Source organism: Scyliorhinus torazame, chromosome 12, assembly GCF_047496885.1.
Source record: "Scyliorhinus torazame isolate Kashiwa2021f chromosome 12, sScyTor2.1, whole genome shotgun sequence".
In the NCBI taxonomy this organism is placed as follows: Eukaryota; Metazoa; Chordata; class Chondrichthyes; order Carcharhiniformes; family Scyliorhinidae; genus Scyliorhinus; species Scyliorhinus torazame.
The window spans coordinates 172,636,132-172,662,665 of record NC_092718.1 but is presented as its reverse complement, the minus strand read 5'-3'; the positions used below and the strand labels follow the sequence as shown (position 1 = coordinate 172,662,665).

Here is a 26,534-nt window from a genome sequence, read left to right as displayed (position 1 = left end):
TTCTCAGGAGGCACGATTGGAGTAAAATGAACATATCGAACCTTTAAACAAGACAATGAATTGGGACACCCGCAACAAGGTTATGATGAGGGGCCTCCACCAGATGGAGCGCTCGCCGCATACGATTGGCTGCAGCTTGCCGCGCTGTGCATTCTGATTGGACGGCGACTGAAATACGTCATCACAGACGGGCCAATCATCTCTCCACCAATCACAAGCGAGGTGGCGTCTGTGGCACTTTCTATTGGACAGCCCGGCAATGCCGCTGTCTGATTGGCCGACCCAACCGCGCAGCCTCTGGTTGGTGCGCTGTGATCACCCAGTGGTCCAATGGCCGAGGGTGGTGTGCCAGCACTCCGCCGATTGGCTGGCCGCACTCCTGCTCCGGGTGTCGGTGCCAATTGGAGGGTTCGCGCGCCCGTCGCCATGTTGTGTTGCTGAGGGGAACGAAGTGAGGCCTGAGGGGAAGGCGGAAGCAGTGAGTAACAGAGCCACACAGATGGTGCTGGCGAGTGTCCGGGGGAGTGAGAATATCAGCTGAGGAGGAGGAAATTAATTGAGGGAAAGAATAGGGAGGAGGGGGCGGAGGAGGAGGAAGAGGGGGGGGGGCGGAGGAGGAGGAAGAGGGGGGGGGGCGGAGGAAGAGGGGGGGGGGGCGGAGGAAGAGGGGGGGGGGCGGAGGAAGAGGGGGGGGGGAGGAGGAGGAGGAAGAGGGGGGGGGGCGGAGGAGGAGGAAGAGGGGGGGGCGGAGGAAGAGGGGGGGGGGGCGGAGGAGGAGGAAGAGGGGGGGGGGGGCGGAGGAGGAGGAAGAGGGGGGGGGGCGGAGGAGGAGGAAGAGGGGGGGGGCGGAGGAGGAGGAAGAGGGGGGGGGGGCGGAGGAGGAGGAAGAGGGGGGGGGCGGAGGAGGAGGAAGAGGGGGGGGGGGCGGAGGAAGAGGGGGGGGGGGCGGAGGAAGAGGGGGGGGGGGCGGAGGAGGAGGGGGGGGGGGGCGGAGGAGGAGGAAGAGGGGGGGGGGCGGAGGAGGAGGAAGAGGGGGGGGGGGCGGAGGAGGAGGAAGAGGGGGGGGGGCGGAGGAGGAAGAGGGGGGGGGGGGCGGAGGAGGAGGAAGAGGGGGGGGGGGCGGAGGAGGAGGAAGAGGGGGGGGGGGCGGAGGAGGAAGAGGGGGGGGGGGCGGAGGAGGAAGAGGGGGGGGGGCGGAGGAGGAGGAAGAGGGGGGGGGCGGAGGAGGAGGAAGAGGGGGGGGGGGGGCGGAGGAGGAGGAAGAGGGGGGGGGGCGGAGGAGGAGGAAGAGGGGGGGGGGGCGGAGGAGGAGGAAGAGGGGGGGGGGCGGAGGAGGAGGAAGAGGGGGGGGGCGGAGGAGGAGGAAGAGGGGGGGGGGCGGAGGAGGAGGAAGAGGGGGGGGGCGGAGGAGGAGGAAGAGGGGGGGGGGGCGGAGGAGGAGGAAGAGGGGGGGGGCGGAGGAGGAGGAAGAGGGGGGGGGGCGGAGGAGGAGGAAGAGGGGGGGGGCGGAGGAGGAGGAAGAGGGGGGGGGGGCGGAGGAGGAGAGGGGGGGGGCGGGGAGGAGGGGGGGGGGGCGAGGAAGAGGGGGGGGGGCGGAGGAGGAGGAAGAGGGGGGGGGGCGGGGGCGGAGGAAGAGGGGGGGGCGGAGGAAGAGGGGGGGGGCGGAGGAAGAGGGGGGGGGGCGGAGGAAGAGGGGGGGGGCGAGGAGGAGGAGAGAGGGGGGGGGGGCGGAGGAAGAGGGGGGGGGGGCGGAGGAGGAGGAAGAGGGGGGGGGGCGGGGGCGGAGGAAGAGGGGGGGGGCGGAGGAAGAGGGGGGGGGGCGGAGGAAGAGGGGGGGGGCGGAGAAGAGGGGGGGGGGCGGAGGAAGAGGGGGGGGGCGGAGGAGGAGGAAGAGGGGGGGGGCGGGGGCGGAGGAAGAGGGGGGGGGCGGAGAAGAGGGGGGGGGCGGAGGAAGAGGGGGGGGGCGGAGGAAGAGGGGGGGGGGCGGAGGAGGAGGAAGAGGGGGGGGGGCGGAGGAAGAGGGGGGGGGCGGAGGAGGAGGAAGAGGGGGGGGGCGGGGGCGGAGGAAGAGGGGGGGGGCGGAGGAAGAGGGGGGGGGGCGGAGGAAGAGGGGGGGGGGCGGAGGAAGAGGGGGGGGGGCGGAGGAAGAGGGGGGGGGCGGGGGCGGAGGAAGAGGGGGGGGGGCGGGGGCGGAGGAAGAGGGGGGGGGGCGGAGGAGGAGGAAGAAGAGGGGGGGGCGGGGGCGGAGGGAAGAGGCGGGGGGGGGCGGGGGCGGAGGAAGAGGGGGGGGGGGGCGGGGCGGAGGAGGAGGAAGAGGGGGGGGGGCGGAGGAAGGAGGAAGAGGGGGGGGGGCGGAGGAGGAGGAAGAGGGGGGGGGGGCGGAGGAGGAGGAAGAGGGGGGGGGCGGAGGAGGAGGAAGGAGGGGGTGGGGCGGAGGAGGAGGAAGAGGGGGGGGGGGCGGAGGAGGAGGAAGAGGGGGGGGGGGCGGAGGAGGAGGAAGAGGGGGGGGGGCGGAGGAGGAGGAAGAGGGGGGGGGCGAGGAGGGAGGAGGAAGAGGGGGGGGGGGCGGAGGAGGAGGAAGAGGGGGGGGGGGCGGAGGAGGAGGAAGAGGGGGGGGGGCGGAGGAGGAGGAAGAGGGGGGGGGGCGGAGGAGGAGGAAGAGGGGGGGGGGGGGCGGAGGAGGAGGAAGAGGGGGGGGGGCGGAGGAGGAGGAAGAGGGGGGGGGGCGGAGGAGGAGGAAGAGGGGGGGGCGGAGGAGGAGGAAGAGGGGGGGGGGGGCGGAGAGGAGGAAGAGGGGGGGGGCGGAGGAGGAGGAAGAGGGGGGGGGCGGAGGAGGAGGAGAGGGGGGGGGCGGAGGAGGAGGGAAGGAGGGGGGGGGCGAGGCGGAGGAGGAGGAAGAGGGGGGGGGCGGAGGAGGAGGAAGAGGGGGGGGGCGGAGGAGGAGGAAGAGGGGGGGCGGAGGAGGAGGAAGAGGGGGGGGGCGGAGGAGGAGGAAGAGGGGGGGCGGAGGAGGAGGAAGAGGGGGGGCGGAGGGAAGGGGGGGGGGCGGAGGAGGAGGAAGGGGGGGGCGGAGGAGGAGAAGAGGGGGGGGCGGAGGAGGAGGAAGAGGGGGGGCGGAGGAGGAGGGGGGGGCGGAGGAGGAGGAGAGGGGGGGGCGGAGGAGGAAGAGGGGGGGGCGGGAGGAGGAGGAAGAGGGGGGGCGGAGGAGGAAGAGGGGGGGGCGGAGGAGGAGAGAGGGGGGGGCGGAGGAGGAAGAGGGGGGGCGGAGGAGGAAGAGGGGGGGGGCGGAGGAGGAAGAGGGGGGGCGGAGGAGGAGAGGGGGGGCGGAGGAGGAAGAGGGGCCGGAGGAGGAGGAGGAAGAGGGGGGGCGGAGGAGGAAGAGGGGGGCGGAGGAGGAAGAGGGGGGGCGGAGGAGGAAGAGGGGGGGCGGAGGAGGAAGAGGGGGGGGCGGAGGAGGAAGAGGGGGGGGCGGAGGAGGAGGAGGAAGAGGGGGGGGAGAGGAGGAAGAGGGGGGGGCAGAGGAGGAGGAGGAAGAGGGGGGGGGAGGAGGAGGAGAGGGGGGGGCAGAGGAGGAGGAGGAAGAGGGGGGGGAGGAGGAGGAAGAGGGGGGGGGAGGAGGAGGAAGAGGGGGGGGCAGAGGAGGAGGAGGAAGAGGGGGGGGCAGAGGAGGAGGAGGAAGAGGGGGGCGGGAGGAGGAAGAGGGGGGCGGAGGAGGAAGAGGGGGAGGGGGCGGAGGAGGAGGGGGAGGAGGAAGAGGGGGCGGAGGAGGAAGAGGGGGAGGAGGAGGAGGAAGAGGGGGGGCGGAGGAGGAGGAGGAAGAGGGGGCGGAGGAGGAGGAGGAAAAGGGGGGGCGGAGGAGGAGGAGGAAGAGGGGGGGCGGAGGAGGGAGGAAGCGGGGGGGCGGAGGAGGAGGAGGAAGGGGGGTCGGAGGAGGAAGAGGGGGGGCGGAGGAGGAAGAGGGGAGGCCGAGGAGGAGGAGGGGGGCGGAGGAGGAGGAGGAAGAGGGGGGCGGAGGAGGAGGAAGAGGGGGGAGGAGGAAGAGGGGGAGGAGGAGGGGGGCGGGAGGAGGGGGGGCGGAGGAGGAAGAGGGAGGAACAGGGGTGCGGAGGAGAACAGGGGTGCGGAGGAGGAAGAGGGGGGCGGAGGAGAAGAGGGGGGGCGGAGGAGGGAAGGGGGCGGGGAGGGGGAGGAAGAGGGGGCGGGGGGAGGAGGAAGAGGGGGCGGGGGGAGGAGGAAGAGGGGGCGGGGGAGGAGGAAAGAGGGGGCGGGGAGGAGGAAGAGGGGGCGGGGGGAGGAGGAAGAGGGGGCGGGGGGAGGAGGAAGAGGGGGCGGGGGAGGAGGAAGAGGGGGTGGCGGGGGGAGGAGGAAGAGGGGGCGGGGAGGAGGAAGAGGGGGCGGGGGGAGGAGGAAGAGGGGGCGGGGAGGGAGGAGGAAGAAGAGGGGGCGGGAGAGAGGAGGAAGAGGGGCGGTGGAGCAGGAGGCAGTGGGGGGCAGGGGAGGAGGAGGAAGAGGGGTGCAGGGCAGGAGGAGGAAGAGTGGGGCGGGGGTGGAGGAGGAAGAGGGGGCGGGGAGGAGGAGGAAGAGGGGGGGAGGAGGAGGAAGAGGGGGAGGGAGGAGGAAGGGGGGGCGGGGAGGAGGAAGAAGAGGGGGCGGGGGAGAGGAGGAAGAGGGGCGGGGGAGGCAGGAGGCAGTGGGGGGAGGAGGAGGAAGAGGGGGGCAGGGCAGGAGGAGGGAAGAGGGGGCAGGGCAGGAGGAGGAAGAGGGGGCGGGGGAGGAAGAGGGCGGGGCGAGGAGGAGGAAGAGGGGGGCGGGGGGGAGGAGGAGGAAGAAGGGGGCGGGGGGAGGAGGAGGAAGAGGGGCGGGGGGAGGAGGAGGAAGAGGGGGCGGGGGGAGGAGGAGGAAGAGGGGGCGGGGGGAGGAGGGGGCGGGGGGAGGACGGGGGCGGGGGAGGAAGAAGGGGGCGGGGGGAGGAGGAAGAGGGGGGGAGGAGGAGGAAGGAGGGGGCGGAGGAGGAGGAGGAAGAGGAGGGCGGGGGGAGGAGGAGGAAGAGGGGGGCGGGGAGGAAGAGGGGGGGCCGGGGAGGAAGAGGGGGGCGGGGGAGGAGGAGGGGGGCGGGGGAGGAGGAGGAAGAGGGGGGGCGAGGAGGAGAAGAGGGGGGCCGGGGGAGGAAGAAGGGGGCGGGGGGAGGAAGAAGGGGCGGGGGGGGGGAGGAGGAGGAAGAGGGGCGGGGGAGGAGGAGGAAGAGGGGGCGGAGGAGGAGGAGGAAGAGGGGGGCGGAGGAGGAGGAGGAAGAGGAGGGCGCGGGGAGGAGGAGGAAGAGGGGCGGGGGGAGGAGGAGGAAGAGGGGCGGGGAGGAGGAGGGGGCAGGGGGAAGAGGGGGGTGGGGGGAGGAAGAGGGGGGTGGGGGGAGGAGGAGGGGGCGGGGGATGAAGAGGGGGGTGGGGGGGAGGAGGAGGGGGCGCGGGATGAAGAGGGTGGGTGGGGGGGGGAGGAGGAGGGGGCGGGGGATGAAGAGGGGTGCGGAGGAAGGAAGGGGAGAGGTGCGGAGGAAGGAAGGGGGAGGGGTGCGGAGGAAGGAAGGGGGAGGGGGTGGGAAGAGGAGGGGTGGTGTAGAAGGGTTGGGGGAATGAGAGGTATGGATTTTGGAAGGGGAAGGTGTTTAGGAGGGAGTGCCGAGGAGAAGTTTTGGGGAGGGAGTGACGACAAGGAGTTTTGGGGGAGGGAGGGACGAGGAGGGGTTTTGGGGGGTATTGGGGTGGAGGGAGGGTGCTGGAGGGGGAAGGGACGAGGAGAGTGTTTTGGTGGGAGGGAGGGATGAGCAGCGTGTTTTGGGAGGAGTGGGTTTTGGGGGGAGGGATGACGAGGGTGTTTTGGGGGAGTGAGGGAAGAGGGGGGGTTGGGGAGGGAGGGACAAGGGTGGTGAGGAAAGAGGGGGTGAGAAAGGAGGGGAGAAGGGACAGGAAGTGGACAGGTGGGGGAGGAGTCCACATGGAAGGATAGGAGGTACCGGAAGGAGGACGATTTGGGGGGGGGGGGAAGAGTGGAAAAGAGGAGGTGGTGGAGGGATGTTGGAGGTGGAGAGCTGTGGTGAAAATGTGTATAGGGAAGAGGGAAAGCAAGGAGGTGGGGGGTCGAGCATGGAGTGGAAGAGAGGAGGTGTTGGAGGAGAGGGGTGGAGGGATGGGGCGGTGGGGCGAAAAGAAGGGGTTGTGGAGGGAGAGGGCGGATCGGGAGGGAAGGGTGGGAGAGGGGGATGGCGAAGGAAGAGGGGGATGGCGAAGGAAGAGGGGGCAGGTGGGAGGGGAATTGGGAGACGGGGGGATATGTGGGAGAAGGTGATGTGGAGTGAATGGAGGGATGAGAGGAGGGATGGGGAGGAGCTGGGTGGGGCGGGGAAGAGGTGGGAGAGGGGAGTCTGTATGTGATACAACATAATGTATAATATAATATACATTTTTCCCTCCATATGCTCTTGTGTGATTGAATTTTGGAGAGTAAATGTATATCCCCAAAGGAATTGTACACTGAAACTTCCAGAGATTGTGTAATCGGATTGATAGTAAAACTATAATAACATATTGGAGTTTTAATGTGCATTGCACGGGATCTAGGAAATAAATTCATTGAGGTCTAGGAACATATACATTTGGTGTTCCTCATGTAGGACAATATATATATACAATGTCATGGGATCTGGGCGGATCACTGCAATATGCCGGCTCTGGGACAATTCCGAGATAAAGTTGCCATAGTCCCAGATGACGATAGGTTGCTTTCCCTTTTGAGAGGACAATTGACTGGTGGTGATTTAACCTCCAGGCGAGGGGCAAGGTTGAGAAGGCGAGGCCTTCATGAATAACCTCAGCCGGTACAGGAATTGAACCTGTACTGTTGGCCTCACTGCATCACGAACCAGCTGACCAGCCATCTGAGCTAAGCCAGCCCCCAAGGGACGGTTATTACAACGACAAAGCCTGCCTTGGTTTCGCTTGAGAATGTGGTGGTGAAGTGCTTTGAGCTCCTGTATTTCCTGTGGTGAAGATGCTTCCACTCTGCTGCTCTTGAGTTCCAGGATTTTGACCCCGTGTTGGCAAGGAAGAAATGATAATTCTGTCGAAGCGAGGATGGTGTGTGACTTGGGAGGTGATGGAGTTCTCGTGCTTAGTGCTTCTAGATGGTGGCCGCCTCTGGTCTGAGAGGTACTGCTGAAGCAAATTCCTGTAGATAATACAGCAATGGAACATCGGTGGTGAATTTTGAGACTGTGTGAAGTGCTGGTCAAAGGACTGATTTGTACTAAATAGTATGGTGGTGCTGCTCCCATCCATGCAAGTGGAGAGCATCCCATTGGACTGCCACTTTCTGGCCAGTTCGAGGCACACCTGACCTGGGAGCATGTAAAATCACACGCGAAGGCGACGGGCTGGGCGACACGGTAGCACCGTGGTTAGCACTGTTGCTTCACCGCGCCAGGGACCCGGATTTGATTCCCGGTTTCGAACACTTACTGCGCGGTGTCTGCACGTTCTCCCCGTGACTGGGTTTTCTCTGAGCGCTCCGGTTTCCTCCCACAAAGTTCCGAAAGACATACTTGTTAGGTGAATTGGACATTCTGAATTGGACGTTCTGAATTCTCCCTCATTGTACCCGAACAGGCGCATAGGGGATTTTCATAGTGTGGCGACTAGGGGATTTTCGCAGTAACTTCATTGCAGTGTTAATGTAGCCTATTGTGACACTAATAAAGATTATTATTACTGACACCGTTGCACGGTACCTTAGTCGGTGGGCATGTTTGCAATTGAAGCTCATCCGCAGAAAATCAAGAAGCCACTTTAAATTGATTAAACAACAATTGAGTGGAATTTTACCTTTCCCCATCTGCCTTTACGGTTTAGAGGCAGGTTGATTGGCAAGGTGACCTTTACAAGCTGCAACTTTGATCCAGGGCAGGATGAAATTTAGGGCTCTGGTAAAATTAATAGATGTGTCTGGGGACTGAGGTCTGTGTGTGACAGTGCTGCCTAGACATTTGTGCAGTTTTTCCGCTGATTTTTTTTTTTTTTACAGGTCAGCGGCTGTTCCCCTAAGGGAGCACATGGGAAGCACCAGCCCGCAATTCCATTTTCTTGGCCTCCCCTTTCCCCTGCAGCACTCAGCCTTTAACATAGCATGTTTCACGCTGGATGGCCATTAATAGGTCAATCAGCGTAATATCACGTTAACAATGAGATCTTGGTCGGGAGCGGAAATCATACCTGTGTGGAAAATCCAATCGAGGCAGTTTTCGGTGCAAAATATTAACTCTGTTTTTCTCATGTCCGGTGAAGGGGATGTGCTGAGTGGACGCATGGAAGGTTGCTCTCCTCAGATTGAATTTAGACCGTTTTATCCGAGGAAAAAAGCACCCCCTCATCACCCTCTTCAACCCACTAAAGAAGATACAGGCCAGCAATCGAACTGCCAAACCGCAGCTGCACCAGAGGCCACAAGGAATCTCAAAGCAACAGGAGCCTAGAGAAGCCAGTGTGCGAGGCAACGGACCCACGAGGCGAGGAAACCCTGGCCACACCCGAAAAAGAGGGGCCAATGAGCAAGCAATTCCCCCTCGCCGAACGACAGCTGGAGGAAATTCCTCACCCGAGAGATGAAGGAACTAAAGGAGGGCAAAGACTCAACATCCAGGTGGCGGTCAAGGAAGCACCGGCCACCATGCAGGCAATCCTTGACAAATCGGAAAGCGACTAGAGTCCGTGGAAACACGATCAGAGAACTAGCAAAGGCCTCCATGGGACCAAAATAACCTGATCGTGGCCCCTGGAGGTGGACATTATAAGATTGGTGGTGACCCAAGGGATTTAAATTTTAGATTTATTGTCACGTCTACCGAGGTACAGTGAAAAGTATTCTGCGTACAATCCAGGCAGATCGTTCCACACATGAAAAACATAGGACCTATGATAACTGCGATAAATACACCATGTAAAAACATTGACATCGGATGAAGCATACGGAGTGCAGTGCTACACAGTAGAGAAGATCCGTGGAGAGATAAGTTCAGTCTGGAAGAAGGTCATTCAGGAGTCTGGTAACAACGGTAAAGAAGCTGTTTTTGAATCTGTTAGTGCATGTTCTCATACTTTTGTATCTTCTGTCCGATGGAAGAGAAAATAACCTGGGTGGGCGGGGTCTTTGATTATGCTGCCTTCTTTCCCAAGGCAGCGGGAGGTGTAGACAGAGTCAATGGATGGGAGATGGGTTCCAGTGATGGACTGGGCTGTATTCACGACTTTCTGTAGTTTCTTACGGTTTTGAGCCAAGCAGTTGCCATACCAAGCTGTGATGCAGCCAGATAGGATGCTTTCAATAGTGCATCTGTAAAAATTGGTAAGAGTCAATGTGGACATGCCAAATTTCCTTAGTTTCCCGAGGATGTACAGACGCTGTTGTGCTTTCTTGGTCGCAGCGTCAACATGGGTGGACCAGGATAGATTGTTGATGTGCACACCTAGGAATTTGAAGCTGTTAGCCATCCCCACCTCTGAACCATTGATGCAGATGGGTATGTACAACACTTCACTCCCTAAAGTCATTGACCAGCTCCTTAGTTTTGCCTACATTGAGTGAGCGATTGTTGGCGCTACACCATGCCACTAGGTTCTCTATCTCCCTCCTGTACTCTGACTCATCATTGTTTGAGATCAGACCCACTGCGGTAGTGTTGTCAGCAAACTTGTAGATAGAATTGGAGCCACATTTTGCCACACAGTCGTGTGTGTATAGGGAGTATAGTAGGGGGGGCAAAGTACAGCGTATTACGGGCCCTGGTAGTGAGGGCTATCGTGGAGGAGATGTTGTTTATCCTTACTGATTGTGGTCTATGGGTTTGGCAGTCGGGAACCAGTTGCAGAGGGAAGAGCCAAGTCCTAGGTTTTGGAGTTTTGATATGAGCTTGGCTGGGGTTATGGTGTTGAAGGCGGAGCTGTAGTCAATAAATAGGAGTCTGACGTAGGAGTCCTTGTTTTCGAGATGCTCCAGGGATGAGTGTAGGATCAAGGAGATGGCCTCTGCTGTGGTCTGGTTGTGGTGGTACGCAGTGGATTAAGGCATTCTGGGAGTATGGAGTTGATGTGTTTGACGACCAACCTCTCGAAGCACTTCATAATGATTGATGTCAAGGCCACAAGATGGTAGTCATTGAGGCACGTTGCTTGGTAATTGTTTGGCACCGTTATGATGGTGGTCTGTTTGAAGCGGGTGGGAACCTTGGAATGGAGTAGGGAGAGGTTGAAGATGTCTGCGAACATCTGCCAGTTGGTCCGTGCAGGATCTGAGTGCATGACCAGAGACTCCGTCAGGATCCGCTCATTTCCGAGGGTTCACTTTGAAGAAGGCCAATCTGGCTTCGCAGGCTGTGACGGTAGGTATGGGTGTGTCCGAGACTGTTGGGGCACTTGACAGCAGTTTGTTCTTTTCCTTGAGCCTGAAGGGGAAGGTGGAGGACCAGGGAAAACCGGTTGAGGCGCCAAAACCTCAGAATAGTGGGGCTGCCGGGGGAACCGAAGGCAGAAACCCATTGCCCAGATGCTGGGAAACCTGGTGGGAAGGGACAGCTTCTGCAGCCCGCCTGAGATAGCGCACCTAGGTCGCTCCGACCCAGGGCCGGAAAACAATCCAGGGCAATAATTGTGAAGATGCATCTGTACCAAGACTGGGAAAGAATCCTGAGATGGGCCAGACAGACGAAAACCTGCCACTGGGTGGGACACTAGAAAAGAATTCATCAGGGCATTGGGGCAGACCTGGCCAAGAACTGGGCCAAATTCAACGGAGCGAAGGCGGCCAAGCTTTGGGTCACCTACAAGCACAATGAACGCTTGTTTTGTCCAAAAGAACAGACTGGGAAAGCAGAAGCAGAGGTGAAACCGGCACTCTGAAAAGACTGAGAAACTGAGAGAATTTGCGCGGGATTGTACTGCCTCGTTCGAAAACCGAAAGCAAAGGCACAGGGAAGAGGGGTGCAGAAACGGGGGATAGAGAGGAAAGGGAAGTAAAACAGCGGGCAAAGGGAAAACTCAGACCGACCCCGGGAGCGGGGCCTACTACCCTTGTGGGAAAGTTAGCACAGGAGGTATGAGAGAGAAGAGGGGCCACGGCGCATCTCCCGAGGGGTGGGAATGGAGAGAGAGTGAATACAAAGGGGGGGGGGGTAAACATCACAAGAAGGGAGACAAGGGGGTACACACTAGCAGAAGGGGGGAGGGGAAGAGCAGAACAAGAGGTGGGGGGGGGGGGGGAGGGCTCTAGGGCTCTAGGCTGACTACAATGGGCAACAAGGAACAAGATGGTGCCGCAAACAGCCACTTTGGAGTATGGTGGCCGTGGCCATTTTGAATGGCTCCTTAACAAAGGGAAACCCGAGGGTGGCAAGGTGGTTAACAGCAGCCTATGGCGCTGAGGACCCGATTTCGAATACCGGCCCTGGGTCACTGTTCGCGTGGAGTTTGCACATTCTCCCTTGTCTGCGTATGTTTCACCCCCACAACCCAAAGATGTGCAGGTTAGGAGGATTGGCCATGTTAAATTGCCCCTTAATTGAAAAAATAATAATTGGGTACTCTAAATTAAAACAAAACAAAGGGAAACCCTGGAGTGCAGGGGCACATCCAAAAGGTAATTATGGTTGATCCTGCAAGTGGGAGGGGGGGGAAATGCAAAAACTATACATCAGAATAGTCACCTGGAATGTTGGGGGACTTAACAGTCCAATAAAAATATCCAGAGTCTTCGCCCACCTGAAAAGAATGAAAGCTGACACAATCTTCCTCCAAGAGAGATCCCGGAGAGAGAAGGACCGACTGCGGGTAAGAAAGGACTGGGTGAGACAGACCTACCATTCGTGTTACGAGACGAGAGCTAGGGGGAATAGCCATATTGATAAATAAGAGGACGGTATTTATTGCGGCAAGGATGGTTATGGACCCAGGGGGACGGTACGTCATGGTCAGCGGTGTCCTGGATGGGGCACCAGTGATCCTGATTAACGTGTACAGTCCCAACTGGGACGACACGGAGTTTATAAAGAAGAGCATGGTGGAATGACACACACTGACATATCAGGTGGGGGGGCGGGGGGGGGGGGTACTTTAACTGTGTATAGGACACATGGACAGACAGGTCGAACCGCAAAACAGGGAAGTCCTCTAACGTGGCAAAAGAACTCGGCACATTCATGGAGAAGATGGGGGCAGTGGACCCATGGAGGTTCACACACCCAGGGGAGAAGGAGTTCTCCTCCAAAGTACATAAAGCATATACCCGGATTGGCTTCTTAGTCGTGTGCAAATCAGTGCTTCCGGGGATAGTAAGAGCGGAATACACTGCAATTGTAATCTCTGACCCCTATGAACGTTGGACACGGCTATCTTCGCCAACAAGGGTTTCTGCGAGAAAATATCACAGGCCATAGACGGGTATATTACCAACAACCAAAATGAGGAGGTCTCACCCTCCACGCTCTGGAAGGCTGTAATCAGGGGTGAAATTATTACATATAAAGCACGTAGAGACAGGCAGAGGGTGGCTAGGCAATAGCTCGTCGACTCTATACTTGTGGTAGGCTGGCGATTCTCCACGGCCCCGATTGTAGAGCCTCTGGCGGAGCGAAAATAACTGCAAACGGACTTTGACCTGCTCTCCACGAGGAAAGCAATGCACCAACTCCGCCAGACACGGGGGGAACCCTGTATGAACACGGGGACAAAGCCAGCCGCCTACTGGCTCACCAACTGAGAAAGCAGGCAGCCACGAGGGAAGCAGTACAGATAAGAGACAACAAGGGCAAACTAGTGATATGGGCCAGGGCTTAGAAACTAAAAAGTATATTATGGAGTTCACCTGACCTATAACTTTTTGTTGAATTTGGCTGGGATGAGCACAAGAGCCGTCACCTTGGGTATGATTCAACAGTCTTCCCAGACACTAATAAAACAAGCTTTATTCTAAGAATTTTGTTAACCGTTTATATAAACACACAGTAAGAATTTTATCAACTACAAACACAAAGACACCACCCAGCTACAGTAATCTATGTGTAACACTTAATGAATTCCCCCTTAACTGTTCCAATTCAAAATCCCATAAACCAAAAAGCACTTTTCAAGGGTGTGGCCCAGCACTCTGCATTCTCACTTGAATAAGACAGTCTTTTCCTGAGATCCTGACCCCATCTCACTAGCAGGTTTAAACCCTTCTGGAAAGCAAACTATATCTTTTAAGTTACCAAAACAGCAGGTAGCTATAATCGATGGGTTTTTACTGGAACAGATATTTAAAATGAAACGAGAGAGACAGGCCAAAACACCTATTCCTCCTGTCTCAGTCCACAGCAGTCAAACTCAAAAAATGAAAGCAAAACCAAAATCCTCACACAACCACAGCCCAGCTCCACCCACACAATGACATCACCGAAGCCATGAGATAAGACAAAAACCTTTCTTAAAGGGACACTCGCATGACACTAGTAGCGGAACCAGAAAAGGTTATTGACGCATTCAAATCCTTGACCCGGAAGCTGTACACATCCGAAGCCCCTGAAGGGGGCTCGAGAATGAAGCAGTTAATTGATGGAATGGACATGCCAGTTGTGGGGGCGTATAGAAAACGGTGGCTGGAGGCACCATTAGAACTGTGAGAAGTCATGGGGAGCATCAGCTCCATGCAGGCGGGAAAGGCGCTGGGACCAAATGGATTCCCGGCAGACTTCTATTAAAAAATTTGCAACGACACTGGCCCCGCACCCGTGGGAGATGTTCATCGTGGGCACGCTGCTGCCTACGCTAGCACAAGGCTCAATTTCCCTGATACCCAAGAAAGACAGAATAGAGCTTTGACAAAGGGTCATCTGGACTCGAAAAGTTAGCTCTTTTCTCTCCTTACAGATGCTGCCGGACCTGCTGAGATTTTCCAGCATTTTCTCTTTTGGTTTCAGATTCCAGCATCCGCAGTAATTTGCTTTTATTTGAAGACAAATACCTAACCGAATGCGGGTCCTACAGACCCATCTCGCTGCTCAGTGTAGAGGTAAAAATACTGCCAAAACCCTAGCCAGGTGACTGGAGAACTACATAATAGAGGTAATTGCAGAAGACCAGACAGGGCTTTGTTGCGAGTAGACAGCTAACATCAGGCGCCTGCTAAACGTCCGGGGAGAGAACACCAGAGATGATCATCTGCCCCGACGCAGAAAAGGCTTTCAACAGAGTCGAATGGAAGTACCTCATGGGGATACTGGAGCGGTTTGGGCTTGGAGCAGGGTTTACCACCTGGGTGAAATTCCTGTACAGCGCACCCATGGCAAGCGTGCGGATAAACACCACCAGCTCTTAAGTACTTCCAGTTGTATAGAGGCACAAGGCAGGGATGCCCGCTGTTCCCACTGCTGTTTGCCCTGGCGATCAAGCCACTAGCAATTGCGCTCAGAGCGACAAAGAACTGGAAGGGGATCTGGAGGGGAGACAGAGACTCTATGCAGATGACCTCCTCTAAGTTGCAGACCCCCAAGCAGCATGGAAGGAATCATGGCATTCTTGAAAGAGTTTGGAGCCTTTTCGGGTTACAAACTCAACCTGAGCAAAAGTGAAATCTTCCCGGTAAGCCCACGAGAGGGGCAGAGCTGGGGGGACTGCCATTTAAACAGGCCTGAAACAAATACTGCTACCTGGGGATCCAAATCGCCCATGACTGGAAACAGATCCGCAACGGAAACGGCAGGAGAATGGGGATGAATGGCGGAGCAGACTTGATGGGCTGAGTGGCCTAATTCTGCCCCTATGTCTTATTGTCTTCAATGGAATCTGCCAGCCCGGTTGAGGAAGTTAAAATGGACCTACAGAGGTGGGACACACTCTCACTCTCCATGCCGGGAGGGGTGCAGACAGTTAAGATGAACATACTGCCCAGGTTCCTCTTCCTGTTCAGATCCATATCGATCTACATCCCCAAGGCCTTTTTCAACACAGCAGAAAAAAATGGTCATGGCATTTGTGTCTGGTGGGGGGAGGGGGAGAGAGGACGCAAAAATGTCCTGCAAAGAAAAGCATAGCCCTCCCAAACCTGCAATATTACCACTGGGCAGCAACAGCCGAAAGGGTAAAGAGATGGATAAAGGAACCAGAAGCTGGGTAAATATGGAGGGTTCCTGCACAGAGACGTCCCTCCGGGCCCTGGCCACAGCAGCGCTCCCTTCCCTTTTATATTTTTTTAATTAAAGTTTTGCAAAGTTTTTCATAAATAGTAATAATCCTAACACAGCAAAATAGAGTGAACATTAACATAGTGCAAAAAGAGAATATACAATAGCAATTGACTAGACGTGACCCCATGTGCCTCAGTCTTCCCACACCCTCCCAACGGAGCACTCACCCCCACTCTCCTACGGGTTGCTGCTGCTGCTGACGTTTTAATTTTCCCTGAGAAGCCATCGGACAGTATGCCCCCGCTCAACAGCAGCAGCTCTGTACACTTGGCAAAATTATTTACACACATAAGTAGGCATCTGTTCATGGTGTTGTCGTCCCTTGCTTCTCCCAGAAGGAGTTCGCTGCCGTTGTCGTCTAGTTCCGCTTCTGCACACTTCCGCTTCTGCGGCCCTCCCGTCTTCCCCGTTTTCCTGTGGACGTTAAGTTTGGTAACGTTTCCCTGCCTCCCCCCCTCCCCCTCCCTGGCTCTCTATTGATCCGTCTCCTCCCTCTACCCCCCCTCCCTGCTCCTGCGCCCCCCCACCCCCGTGGCTCGCCTTTCCTTCCTCTTAGATTTAGCCCCCCCCCCACCCGGCCTCTCCCGGTCTATCTCTCCCTCATGCTTTGGCTACTCTCCCCTGTTTCTTGGCTACCTGGCTGTTCTTCTGCTTGTTTGTTGGCCACAAACAGGTCTCGGAACAATTGGGTGAATGGCTCCCACGTTCTGTGGAAGCCGTGGTCTGACCCTCGGATGGCGAATTTGATTTTCTCCATTTGGAGAGATTCCGAGAGGTCGGACAGCCAGTCTGCAGCTTTGGGTGGTGCTGCTGACCGTAGAACAGGATTCTACGGCGGGCGATCAGGGAGGCAAAGGCAAGGGCGTCCGTCCTCCTCCCCAGGAATAGATCTGGCTGGTTTGAAACCCCGAAGACCGCCACTTTTGGGAATGGCTCCACCCTCACCCCCACCACCTTGGACATTGCCTCGAAGAAGGCTGTCCAGTACTCCACAAGTCTGGGGCAGGACCAGAACATGTGGGCGTGGTTGGCTGGGCCTCCTTGGCAAAATGTCCATTATGGCCCCCACCTGCAACAACCATAGGTTCCCATTCAGCCAAAATGGATGCCACCGTCAAAAGGTGGAGACCGGATGGGGGGACACCGACAGGGACTTCCACATGGACAACTGACAACACTAGAGGAACTGACCGAGAAGCTCCAACTGTACGGGGGGGGGGGGGGGGGGGGGAACACGAGCTACAACACATGCAAATTAAAAGCCTACTCGTGGGCACCGAGACAATCACTATTAGAAGAACTGGAAGGGGACAACTTGGCTGGGGTGGGGGGTGGATACTGTGGGGATCTGTATTGGCGACTACTGGGGAAGGCATGCTCCCCACTGGTTGACACAAGAAAATTGGGAGGAAGAGCTACGATTTGAAACAGGGTGGGGACTCTGGTGCGAAGCATTGAACAGGGTCAACTCCACCTCCACATGCACGCAGCTAGGCCTAATGCAGCTGAAGTGGTATATAGAGCACACCAAACCGGAAACTGAATGAGCAGGTTCTTCCTGGAGGTGGCATGCACCAGACTTGTTGGGTTCTGGACAGGACAGCCTTCTTCGAGACAATGTCCAAGGTTGTGGGGATGAGGGTGGAGCCCTGCCCAAAAGTGGCAGTCTTTGGGCTATCAAATCAGCCAGAACTCTTCATGGGGAGGAGGGCAACCCCCTAGCCTTTGCCTCCCTAATTGCCTGCCACAGCAGCACCACTTAAAGCTGCGGACTGGCTGACTGACCTGTCAGAATTTCTCCAAATGGAGAAAATCAAATTCATTATCCGGGGGTCAGAAGAGGGCTTCCACAAGACTGTAGGCCATTCATCAACTTGTTCCAGGACCTGTTTGTAGCCAATAGGCCAAGGGGAAGGGGGACTCTCAAGAGGAACCACGGACACGAACGAAAAAGGGGTGGGAATAGGGAGGCACATATGCCAAGCCATTTGTAAACTATAACTGATGTGTACAGATTTGTTGATGTTTATTTTCATTATGTATAAAAGGAAAAAACTAATAAAAACATTTTTTTTTTAAATCCAGTTGAGTATCTGGTCCAGCTTTTGGTAAACAGGGTCTTTACATTGTATAACCTTTGAATATTTAGAAGAGACCGTTATGTTGTCTCTTGGAGATAGTCATTGCCTGCACTTGTGTGGCATAAATGTTAATTGCCTGGATGCCTATATGTTGCAAGACCTGGATGACTTCATTATCCAGGAGTTGCAATTATGATAATCTTTATTGTCACAAGTAGGCTTACATTAACACTGCAATGAAGTTACTGCGAAAAGCCCCGAGTCACCACATTCCGGCGCCTATTCAGGTATACAGAGGGAGAATTCAGAATGTCCAATTCACCTAGCAGCACGTCTTTTGGGACTTCTGGGAGGAAATCGATGCACCCGGAGGAAACCCACACAGACACAGGGAGAACGTGCAGACTCCACACAGACAGTGACCCAAGCGAGAATTGAACCTGGGACCCTGCCGCTGTGAAGCAACAGTGCTAGCCACTGTGCTGCCGTGCCGCCCGCTGAGCACTGTTCAATCATCAACGAATAACCCACTTTTGATAATGAACAGAAAGTCAATGGTGAAGTACAGACGATAGTTGGACCCTGGCAGCTGCCCAAATAATGTCTGCATGAAACTGGGATATGTAGGAGGCTGGGAATATTTGTATACAGTCACCAGGATCTAAGTGTATTGGTATGTGTAGAACATTAATGCACGATGCACAAGTCCAGTGGCCATGTTAATACTTTAATATTTGTAAATTAATATAATCTATATTTTATAATCAATGTAGCCCAATGATTATAAGTGTGTGAAATCTGAGTTAATAAGTATTAAAGAAAATGTCTGCAGCCACTTAATGAAGTGGTGTGTCCTGCATTCCATGTTATTAAAATTACACTGATCTCCTGTAACACAAGTATTTTTCTGCATTCAGATTACATGTATAATTAAACATGTAGTAGAATTGTTTTACTGAATGTGAAACATATTGCTGGTGTTGAGCAACAATTGTTAAAATTCCAGCTAATATTTCTACTGCACAAATCGGGTCCCAGAATGGAGCCCAGCGCAATAGATCCAGACTTTTAATTTTTTTTATAAACTGGAGGACAGTGACTGAAACCATTCACAGGAGTCTGCTCGTGTACTTTGAACAACAAAACAAATGTTTATGAAATAAAAATGAACTATAACACTAGATAAAAAGGTTGGGAAGATTTCCATTCAAACGTCTGGAAATGAGTCAAATTACACTTAATTCTTTCATCCCCAACTACACATTTACAGATGTGTGCAACTTTGTAAAGCTAACACAATTTACGATATCTATCTTGTACTCTGCTGTTAAGGTATGTGGTACATGTGAACTAGTAGACGAACTGTGGTCAGACACACCACACCCCAAAATGAGTGATAGATGCCACCAAAGCTGATTTCATTGAATTCTCAACAAGTCCCCCCCAAATGCTCGTTACCCTGGGTATCCAAACGCGTTTCGATACTTGGCCATGCCAATCAGAACAGTTCTACTCCATAGACACTGGTGTGGAATCATCAACCTTCGGCTGCCTGATTGGATCTTCTCGCTTTTCTTAGGCCTGCTTTGCTTTAAATCTGCCCCTGCAATGCTTTCTCTCTAATTTGGAGTCAATTTCTCTGCTCCACACTTTTAATTTAACAGGATTTGTTTCAGATTCTTGTCCTTGTCCCTTAACTTGGACTTCCTTCTTGGACCTCATTCTCACCTTCTCCCTGATTTGGACTGCTTTTATGTTTGGGATCTTCTCCCTTATGGCCATCGTGTCCTGCTGCTTGGTAAAGCTCTGAATGATACTCCTCTTCAGGTCACCTGACTGTTAGTTTCGTGCAGTTTCACTTTTTTTTTCCTGCCGCACAGGACCAGTGGTGAGTTGAAAGAAAATGTTGTGTGCTGAGCTGGTTTATGGTCTAATGACAAATCAACAGCCTGCACATATGTGGCCATTCTATTGCTGGTGCATGAATAGAAACTTCAAGGCCTGCTCGGAACGAGAGTTTCAAGCCTCCGACTCCTGATTTTAAAAGGTAATTTTTTTTCCCCTGTCTTTTGTTGCAGAGATTATTTCCCCCAATCAAATAGGTATTTTAAAAATAAAAACAAAATACGGTGGATGCTGGTACTCTGAAATAAAAACAGAAAATACTGGAAAAACTCAGCAAATCTGGCAGCAATGGTGGGGAGAGAAACCGTTAATGTTTTGAGTCAATATGACTCTTCAGAGGTTTTATTTGCTTCTCTTTAAGCAACATCAATCGCTTTTTTCCCTCTTGTTTTATTGTTCTAATACTTTCAACTCTCACATAATTTGTGAACCTTCTCATTCCACTCCTCTAACAAGTTTTGAATGGTCATTTGCATACTGCTTGCCTGGATTCCATCTGCTATATCTTGTGTATCTACACTGGCAAGCACTTGTACATTCATGTGTCTGGACATTGACTCCTCCCATACCATACATCACTTCTTTCATTTTCTACAGTTTACATCGAGGTTGAAGAATCTCTCCACAATGTAGTTTTAACAGTTTTGTTCATTCTGTATTTAAACAACTGTTCCGATTCACTGACAATTCCCCTTCCTGTTGAAAGCATTTTCAAATAGAGATATGAATGCTTGAAGTTCATCAAATTTTAACTGAAGATGGACCTTTGTTAAATTTGCTTCTACAAGTTTATCATTCAGACATTCCAAGTCCTCACTCAAGTATTCTACTTATTGTGATTGATGCTCAGTTATTCATTTTTCATAAGCAAACGCCTCTTCCGTATGTCAAAGGTGCTTCTCTACACTGGTCGTGTTTTCCTTCAATTACTCGTTATCGGCCATGATCGTCTTGTTTTTGGCCACATTAATTTTAAGGAGTTTGTAAGATTAACATGATGAAATGCCTGCTGCAATAGAGTGGTCACCATATTAATGTCTCCAAATTATTACCCAGAATAAAATCTACCCCTTCATTAGGTGATCTAGGAATAATGTCCATTGTAGCAATTCCGTTCAATGTCGCTTCGTAAATTGACTTTAAGCAAAGGAACAGGTTCATAAATTCCATTAATACATTTCCCTTCATAAAACTATCTGGAACACAAATTGCATCTTCCACCACCATCAACTTCAGTATCTTTCAAAATGTTAATTTGTTTACTCATTTTGTTGGAGGAGTAAGAGAATATTTCTCTCTTTGAAATTAAATATTCAGAACCTTCCCTCCACTAATAATCAAAGAGGAACTTTCTGGACTATCCTGATCCATATACCCCTTTACTGTTGGTCTGAGGGAACATATCACCTTTGCTACAGTTTTAATAACCATTTTCTGGTATAGTCTTTTCCGAAGATTTCTTAAGTGTTCCTACCTACTGCAATCTCAGTTCCCAGCAATTAGCTTTAGTATGTTTGGTCTTATTATAATGGAAGCATACCATCTTTCCATCACTTTTTGTTCCAGCCTATCTTCTTTACCATTTTGGCATCCTTACCTTTTCCATTACCAGATTTCCTATTCCTCCTAATTTTCCTGTTGATTCTTATACAACCATTTCCTCACATGTAACGATCTGTGCGAGATATCATTGGTGTCAGTGCTGCTCCTTGGATCTTTGATGCTCATCCAAATAAGATTTAATGGTTACTGGAATGCTATTACAGAATTTTTCCATAATCAGGATTTCCTCCTTATTCTCAAAAGGTTTCTCTAACTTCAGTGATCAAAACCACTGATCTTGCAACATTTTTTTTTTTCTCTTGCAAATTCTACAGATGCTTGATTTGGTGTTTTTCCTTCTGGTCCTAAAGTTTAATTGATGAGCTTCAGGCACAAGCTCAAAGTCATTGAGTATTACCCTTTTTACCACTTCATAGTCTGCAGTCTGCTCTTCTAACAATCTTGTGTGCACATTCATAGCTGTACCAGTCAGGGCACTTTCTAACATTAAGGTCCAAGCATCTTTTGATGACTTCAACATACCATCTATCTTTCCAAATCAGATGAAATATCTTTTAACACCATCCTCTGCAAATTTAGGCACTAAATGAATATTTTTGGTGAAATCAAACTTTTCAGTGGAATCAAACTCATCCTCTAAGCACTATCTAATTTGTTGAATCTAAACTTTTCTTGAGACAATTCATACTCTTTGGCGTCTTTCTCTTTTTGAAGCTTGATATCTCTTTCTTTATCCTTCCCTTGCGAACATCTCTCGCTGGAGTTCAAGTATTCGTACTTCTATTCCTCTTTTCCTTTCATTCTGATTCCTTTCATTCTGATTCAAGTTTTTAAATCACTTTTTTCCCCTCCCATTCAGATTTCTTTGTTACTTTTTCAAGTTCAACTTTTGCTTTTTTCTCTGTCTCTACCTCCAGCCGCTTCATTTGCAACTTAATTTTAGCTAACTCTAGCTGCGATGCGTCAATTTCAGGGGTCACTTTTAATTCTAAACACAGAATAATTACTTTGATCGTATCATCCTTATGAAATCCTGCTTTTATTTCGACCTTCAATTTATCTGATAACTCTCAGTTTCACTTTAGTCAAGGATTTCAAGTAATGTTACATCTTCTAGTCCCAGAAAAATCTTAGTAACACTCAGTGGTTCCAACCTGTATAATATACTTCATAGCAAATCCTATTCCTATGTCCAACACCTGCACGTACCCTATTCTTTGAGGATTCACAAGTCCCGATGAAATTCAAGGATTGTTAATCACACGAGATCCCACCTTATTAAGATCCCGGGCGAGTCCCCACTTTATGATCACAACTGATGGATGTTACTTCTGGAAAAGAAAGGTAAGAAAGGAAAAGAAAAGAAAAGCACTCACAGTGCTGTTAGGGTAGGGAGTTCCAGGATTTTGACCGAGGAACAACAATATGTTTTCAAGTCGGGATGCTGAGGGGAACTCCCAGGTGGTGGTGTTCCCATTTGTCTGCTGCCTTTGTCCTATATGGTAGTGGACTCGGGTTTAAAAGGTGCTGTCTAAGGAACATGGGTGAGTTCTTGCAATAGATCTTGTAGATGGTACACACTTGCCATGGTGTGTCGGTGGTGGAGGGAGTAAATAAATGTTGAAGGGGTGCCAATCAAGTGGGCTGCTTTCAAGCTTCTTGCATGTTGGAGTTGCACTCATTCAGACAATTGGAAATGATTCCATCACACTCCTGGCCTGTGTCTTGGACAGGCTTTGGTAAGTCAGGAGATCAATTACTAGCCTCTGACTTGCTAGTGTAGCTACAGTATTTATACAGCTAGTCCAGTTCAGTTTCTGATCAGTGGTTGATAGTGGGATTCAGCAATGTTAATGCCAGTGAATGTCAATGGATGATGTTTAGATTCACCCTTGTTGGAGATGGTTATTGTCTGGCATTTGTGTGGTGTGAATGTTACTTGCCACTTATCAGCTCAAGCCTGGATATTGTCCAAATCTTTCTGCATTCACACATGTACTGCTTCATTATCTGAGGAATTGCAAATGGTGTTGAACAAATCATCAGTGGGCAACCAGACTAACCCTATGGAAGGAGGGTAATTGATGAAGTCACTGGAGATGATTGGGCCTAGGACACTGCCCTAAGGAACTCCATCCCTGACACCACTGTGGGTGTACCTACACCACATATGCTCTGCAGCAATTCACGAAGGCAGGTCACCACCACCTCTCAAGGGCAATTAGGGATGGGCAATAAATGCTGGTTTATCTAGCAATGCCCACATCACCATGAATGAATAAAGAAAAGCTCAGACAGTAGTGGTGCTACCAAGCTACTCTTGATGATGAACAGTGAAATCCCCCACTTTTGTGAGGGGCACAAAGAATCCAGCACGAATTTTAAGGATACAAAGAAATAACATTTATTGACAATAACATGTATATATATATATATATATATACACACAGAACAGCAGCAGCAACTTCGCTTCCTTCTCCTTCCTGCTGGATCCAAACTGGCCAGCTTTATACAGGGAGTCTGCTCATGATTTCTCTGCCCCCCTCATTGGGGAAGCTCATACTCCCACAGGATTGTGGGATTGTCATTAATCCCCAGCCAATAGTAAGCAGGCAGGTTATAACATCCCACCCCCCCAAAGTCCAAGGAATCCACCGAAGACCCTGGCGAAGGAGGGCGTCGGACTCGTTTTGCCGCAGGCCGGACACCATTTGCACGAGACGCTGGATCAGGCGGCGTGTAACGAAACGGAGACCGGCGCTTCCGTGATGAACGGCGTAACGGTTGTACATCTGCAGCTCGTGGGCCCGGGGATTCCCCCTCTGATGCGTCCTGTGTCTCCATCTCGGAATCAGAGTCTGCTGCCTCCGTCATCTCGGCGTCTCTATCTCCACCCGGTTCTGTAGCGACTTGCGCAGACTTTGAGTGAGGCACCAGAGGAAGATTGTGAGGGCTACTTTCCATTGTCTCTGGTCTCTGTGGCTGTAGAAATGAGCTCCAGGGGCGGGGAATCTTTGGAAGGGATAGTCTTCTGGACCGAACGTGGTCTACATGTTTGCGCTGGAGACGACCCTGGGCTTGCACCTGGTAAGACATAGGGCTCGTTTGGCGAAGGATTACGCCAGGGACCCACTGGGCACCACCAGCAAAATTCCGAACAAACACTGGGCCACCGGGCGCAAACAGCCGAATCGGCTGATGCCGAGAAAAACCATGTCCCTGCCGTTCTTGTGTGCGGCGTACTTTTGCGCCAATGTCCGGGAAAACCTTGCTAAGGCGGGTGCGAAGTCTCCGGCCCATTATGAGTTCTGCGGGAGCTACCCCAGTCACCGCATGGGGGGTGGTCCTATATGAAAACAAAAAGCGAGCCAGTCTCGTGTCCATTGACCCGGAAGACTGCTTCTTTAGGCCTCGTTTGAATGTCTGCACTGTGCGCTCCGCCAACCCATTTGAAGCCGGGTGGTAAGGATATGGCGTATGCCGTTCACCTTCATGAACCTCACAAACTCCTCACTTGTGAATGAAGTGCCGTTATCCGTGACCAGCACCTCGGGGAGGCCATGCGTACTAAAAGACAAACACGTCTTCTTAATTGTTGTGCAGGACGTTGTGCCTAGCATTTTATGCACCTCTAGCCATTTAGACTGGGTGTCGATTAATAAAAGGAACATGGATCCTTGAAAAGAGCTGGCGAAATCCACATGCAAGCGCGCCCAAGGCTGCCCTGGCCATTCCCAGTGATGTAGGGGCGCGGCCGGCGGAAGCTTCTGATGCTCCTGGCAAATGGAGCAGTTTTGGGCCACCTTCTCAATGTCGGTGTCGAGGCCTGGCGACCAGACATAATTCCGGGCCAACATTTATATTTTGATCACACCTGGATGCCCATTGTGCAAGTCTGTTAGTATCAGCTCCTGTCCTTTTTCCGGGACAATCACACGCGTCCCCCACAAGAGGATGCCGTCTTCCACACTGAATTCTGACAGCTTGGTGGAAAATGCCGGCAACTCGCCTGGGAGCGGTCTATGCTGCCCATCATACAGGACTATGTGCCGAACCTTTGACAGGACTGGCTCCGTCTGGGTCCACTCACGGATCTGTGATGCCGTGACAGGCAAGGTGTCCATAAAATTTAGGGTTGCAACCACCTCACCGGTCGTGGGGGTCGACATGGGGCCGGTCGATAAAGGCAATCGGCTCAGTGCGTCGGCATTCGCTATCTGAGTTCTGGATTGTGCTCCAGAGAATACTTGTAGGTAGCGAGCAACAAAGCCCAGCGCTGGATCTGTGCGGAATCAATGGGCGGTATTGGCTTATCCTCTCTGAAAAGTCCCAGCAGAGGCTTATGATCAGTCACGATAGTGAAGTGGCGGCCATACACGTACTGGTGGAAATGTTTCACCGCAAAGACCACTGCCAGGCCCTCCTTCTCGATCTGCGCGTACTTTTTTTCCGCTGCAGTCAATGTGCGGGAGGCGAAAGCTATCGGCCGCTCGGCCCAGTTCTCCATCTTGTGGGACAGGACGGCCCCAATACCATACGGGGATGCATCACATGTGACGAGCAAAGGCTTTCCAGGATCATAGTGGGTTAGTAACCCAGGAGACGACAATTGTTGTTTTACCCACCGAAAAGCGGTTTCATGCGGCTGACCCCAAACCCAGGTGTGATTTTTCTTTAGCAGAAGGTGCAACAGGGCCAGCGTAGTTGCCAGATTGGGGAGGAACTTCCCGTAATAGTTTACGAGGCTGAGTAAAGTACGAAGATGCAAAGTATCAGTCGGGGCGGGGGCCTGTTGAATCGCGCGCACCTTTTCTGCGACGAGGTGCAAACCTTTGCGGTCCACCCGATAACCCAGGTAGACTACTTCCTTCGCCTGAAAGACGCACTTTGTGCGACACAAACGGACTCCAACCTCCGAAAAGCGTCTAAGGACAGCCACCAGGTTTTCCAAATGTTCCTGCCCCGACGTCCCTGTGATCAAAACGTCATCTAAGTAGACAGCGACACGCGGTAAACCTCTCAGAATGCCCTCCATAACGCGTTGAAAAATAGCGCAGGCAGAGGATACTCCAAAGGGCAAACGTGTATATTCATACAGGCCCCGGTGTGTATTAATCGTTACATATGGTCGGGAGGCAGGGTCCAGCTCCAACTGAAGGTAGGCGTGACTCATATCTAATTTTGTGAACGAGAGTCCGCCTGCAAGCTTTGCATAGAGATCCTCTATGCGAGGCATTGGATATCGGTCGAGTCGGGAAACCGTATTCACTGTAAATTTATAGTCGCCGCACAAGCAAACTGTGGCATCTGGCTTCATTACAGGTACAATTGGTGCTGCCCAGTCAGCGAAACGGACGGGCCTGATAATACCCAATGTCTCCAAACGAGGGAGCTCCCCTTCTACCTTCTCGAGCAAGGCGTAAGGCACCGGGCGCGCCCGGAAATAGCGCGGCGTGGCTCCTGGTTCGACTTGGATACGGGCTACGGCACCTTTTATTTTCCCCAAACCGGGCTGGAATACATCTGGGTATCGTCCTCGCACCTCAGTCAACCCTCCAGAAACTTTGGAGGATGTGCTGCCACTGCAACCGCAAATGGCGCAACCAGTCCCGACCCAACAGGCTGGGCCCATGTTCGCGCACCACGATAAGTGGGAAACGCCCCTCCTGGCGTCCATAAACAACAGGGGTCATCGTAGTTCCTGCAATGTCCAATGGTTCCCCTGTTTA

At 53.4% G+C, this 26,534-nt stretch overlaps 1 protein-coding gene across 2 annotated transcripts in view; it reads left to right on the top strand.

The window, feature by feature from the left end:
• The first annotated feature begins 371 nt into the window (after positions 1–371).
• mtmr4 (myotubularin related protein 4) overlaps positions 372–26,534 on the top strand; it is a 255,708-nt gene continuing 229,545 nt past the window's right edge. For both annotated transcript variants that reach the window (XM_072469397.1, XM_072469391.1), the window contains exon 1: positions 372–478. The gene's annotated coding sequence lies outside the window, so the exon portion shown is untranslated. The remainder of the gene's footprint in view (positions 479–26,534) is intronic.